Source organism: Pterocles gutturalis, unplaced genomic scaffold, assembly GCF_000699245.1.
Source record: "Pterocles gutturalis isolate BGI_N339 unplaced genomic scaffold, ASM69924v1 scaffold8628, whole genome shotgun sequence".
Taxonomy (NCBI): domain Eukaryota; kingdom Metazoa; phylum Chordata; class Aves; order Pterocliformes; family Pteroclidae; genus Pterocles; species Pterocles gutturalis.
This window is the reverse complement of record NW_010122979.1, coordinates 40,597-44,940: the sequence shown is the minus strand read 5'-3', so window position 1 is coordinate 44,940 and position 4,344 is coordinate 40,597.

The following is a 4,344-nucleotide window of genomic DNA, read 5'->3' as shown; positions in this document are numbered from 1 at the left end:
CGCCAGCCAGGGAGCCGACCCGAGCACTGCCATGTTCTCCAGCATGGATACGGCCACGAGGGAAGAATTTATCCCTGTCTGGTCTCTGGATGCAGGTGGCAGTAGGACACGGCTGTGCTGCCATGGGCTCCAGCTGGGCACGGCACGGAGTGAGTCCACGTGAGGACCTGCGCCCAGCGGGCACCAAAGGCTGCTGAGGAACGGACAAGATGTGCTGCCATCAGCAAGTGGCCAGGACTGCCTGGTTTGAGTGTGAGCTCAGAAAGCTCAGGATGCTTGAACTCAGACATCCCTGCATGCACGCTGCAGCACTCCTCTATCCCCACCCGCATTTTCCCATGGGAAGCTCTCTATCCCTCCCCACTTGCCCTGGCTCCTCCAGCTGCCTCCCGCCCTGGGATGTGGCCATGGTGATTCACGCCAGCAGCTGATGGCTCTCAGGCTTTTGGGAGGAAAGGCCATTGAGCACATTGGCTGCAGAGGCAGAGTAGGGGACTGCTGCTGGCTGCACCCCTTGGGGACCCAGCGAGCCAAACAGCCTGCTCCCACTGCCGGGGTCCCTAGGAAGGGGAGCAAAGCACACCAGCACCTTCCTGGGGCTCTCGGAGCCTACTAGACAGGACTAGACAAACAACCATATGACAAAACAGTTTGGCTGCTACTGACATGCTTCTTGGCAAGGTAAAATTCTGCCTCACGGAACAAACTCAACAGGGGCATTAATATAATAACTCTTCTCTAGAAAATGTCCCTCCAAAATTATATGACTCTGGCAGAATGCAGACCACTGAGTCCTATATGCTGTCATTTGCATGGATGACCTGGTAGATAGCAATTCCAACATGAAAACAAGTATCATTGTAAAGTACCTCTAATATGCTTTCCGTATTAAAAATACAGCAGTGGCATATGACTCTTAGAACAACTTCCATATCAGCTGTTACTCTTGCATGGGTCATACTTGTTTAGTGTGCCAATAATTCATCCAGGTTCATTTATGGTAGGCATACTGTAAAGAAAATCTTTGCAGCCAGTAGTCTGAATAAAATTATTTTCACCAGAACACTAAATTACCTATCAATAGAAATCACTCTAAAATGGTTGGCCCTTCATTCTAGTCCTAAAAATATGGTATTGAATTGGTTTAATTTTCTGGCTCATTCAAATGAACATTGGAAAATATCATGTTGGTTTTGAAAACTACATATGTAAGGATTGGATTTTTTATTTTTTTAAATATTTCAAAGTCTAGTAGGCTTTTAACCTACTGTCCCTTAACAAGTTTTATACAACGATCACTCTCAAGCTTAATGCAGGGATTTGCCTTTGAAGCACCAATAACTGTGTGTGTTATGTGTACATAAAGACATATATGAATTTTAAAATCTGTCTTCAGCACAAACCAAAAAGCATTTGATGCATTCATCTCTAAAGTATGACAGCAATGTAGGAGATAAATGAATTGCTTTCTTGAATTACAGTCTATGTTATAAAGTCATTACTTTCTAAGGTACTGGAATTATGAGACACAATTCAGACCTCAGAACTGACACATACTATGGCTACCAATTCATCTGCTATGCAGACAAGATGCATCTCTTAATTAGGTAAAACTTTCAGGTATAAATTTTGCATGTTTGTGATTAATAAAAATGTTAAACTATCAGATTTACTAAAATGATCTTAATGCATCATTAAACATTCTCATCAGGCTAAAGTTAAGATGGCACTTTCAACTGTAATTTTGGCAGTGCACGTAGGATGTGTAATGCAATACAGAGCACATGTGGTAAGTACTCTTCCTTGCAGAGAGTCCAGTCTTCTCCAGGATGCCATCTTGTCTGGGGAACCGTTTTCAGACTAATCCACCTAGTCTAAACCTGTTTATTGGATTTCACAAATGTTATTCTTCATAAAAAGTGACAAGTGCATATCTCTGTTAAGAGAAAGAGTCTAGCACTCTGACAATCCTTGGAATCAAAGCATTAATCCAAGTTTCTCTAATAACACGACAACCAAGTCTAAAAAGGTCCATCATACTTATTATTCAATCATCTATCCACTATTGCCCTCCAACAGCTCAAAGATTAAAAGGGTCACTTCCATGCTGGTCAAATTAATCTAATCTAAGCAATTGCTAACTTTGGGATTGACCCAGCTGATCAATGAGGCAAATCAGAGTAACAGCAATAGAAAGCCAAAATTACTGCACACACTTCCTCTAAAAAAAAAATAAAACTATTTTTCTTTAATAAATTCAAAGTGACACTGAAGTAAAATAGCTACACATTTTCATAGCAGATTTCTTAAGTTACGTAAAAAAAAGTAGAATATGTCCAAATATCAATGCTGAATTTACATTTTTGGTATTATCTTTTTATCTTTACTTGGAATTGTTTTAAGTCAACTCAAATAAAGCCTACTTTTGGTCACCATTAAATTTGATTTATTTAACCATAACAGTCAAGTAAAACGCATTACTACTACTCAGAAATACTCGATTTAAAACATATTTGTGATTCTGTGATTTTTAAACCCATTGTATATACAGTGATCCTCTGAGCAAACTAGACATTTGTAGCAAGACTTGGTATCAATCATTACATTTATCTTTTTGGAAGTTCTAGCTTGTTAGTTTTTACATCTATCCACAAAACAATCAACTGAGATCAGCTACTCCGTATTGTCGCCATAACACATCAGATTTGTAAGCACTGACAAAAAACCACACAGATTGAGTGCCTTGTAGTCAAAATAAGACACGGTATAAATCCAGCCTTCATGACACTAAAGAAAAAGCTTTGCATCTCTACAGCGAATTTCACCCTGTGTTAATACATCTGCTAAGAGGAACTATCTGGCATATTGACAGTTTCCTGCCATATTGGCAGCTGTTTTTTTGGACATTTTCCTGCCATATTGGCAGCTGTTCTTCTGAAAAGCATTTCGTAACTGCTTTGTAAAACAATATGGCTTTTACAAAATCTGAAATCTTACCTGTCATTTTGCAAAATAGTAATTCTTAATAGCTATTGCAATTCTTTTAGATGTTACACTACATATTCTTAAAAGTTGAAATAAACCAACAAAAGACACAAAAGACAAAAGCATCAAGCAAGTAAATATAAAAGATATACATAGCTCCCAAAAGAATAACTACAAGATATCCAAAAACAAAATAGCTAAAATTAATTTATCATAAATATAAATGCCCCAAGATTGAGAATGGAATTTTCTATTTCTTTTTCTGGAAGACCTACCTAACTGCTGTTGCAAATTGGAAAGGAAGAATTCCAGCAGCATAGACTCTGAACTACCATCAGCTGTGAAATAGAACTTTGAGCCCTAACATTCACAGAATCATAGAAGGGTTTGGGTTGGAAGCAACCTTTAAAGATCATCTAGTTCCAACCCCCATGCCATGGCAGGGATACTTTCCACTAGACCAGGTTGCTCAAAGCCCCATCAAACCTGACTTTGAACACCTCCAAAGATGGGGCATCCACAGCTTCTCTGGGCAACCTGTCCCAGTGTCTCATCGCCCTCATCATAAAAAAAAAGTCTTCCTTATGTCCAATCTAATCTACCCTCTTTCAGTTTAAAACTGTTGTCTCTTGTCCTGTCAGTGGAGGCTCTGGCGGAAAGTCTCTCTCCATCTTTCTTAAAAGCCCACTTTATATAACACAAGGTTGCAACAAGGTCTCCCTCCCTTGAATACACTCTGAAGTCCGTATCTTTCTTGTGCTGGGGGCACCAGAGCTGGATGCAGTTCTTCACATGGAGTCTCACAAAAGAGTAGAGGGGCAGAATCACCTCTCTTGACCTGCTGGCCATGCTTCTTTTTATGCAGCCTAGGATATGGTTGGCTTACTGGGCTGCAAGCACACATTGTTGGGTCATGTCCAATTTGTAATTCACCAGTATCCTCAAGTTCTTCTCTGCAGGACTGCTTTCTCTGTACATTTTATTTAGTCTTCCTTTTTGGGCCAATGTACCTGTAAAAGCTCTCCTTTTGCTGCTTCTGCTCCTTCTGCTTTATCATCGTTCGCTTCTGTTTTAGCTTCTGCTTTTTCTGTTTCTTCTGCTTCTTCAGCTTTTTTCAATTGTTCTTGTTTTTATTATTATTATTATAGTAGCAGCATTAGTTTTAATAGTATTAGTAGTATTATTATGACAAAGACAAGCTGCTGATAGGCATCCAGCTTCGCCAGAGAAGTTGTCTGGAGAGCAAACAGGTACTTCAGTGCCTCTCAGTAAGGAATTTCCAGTTACTAATAATTCATATGCTTGTCTAGTGGCATTGATTCTAATGTATAGATCTCCTGCTCACATTCCCAGATGCTG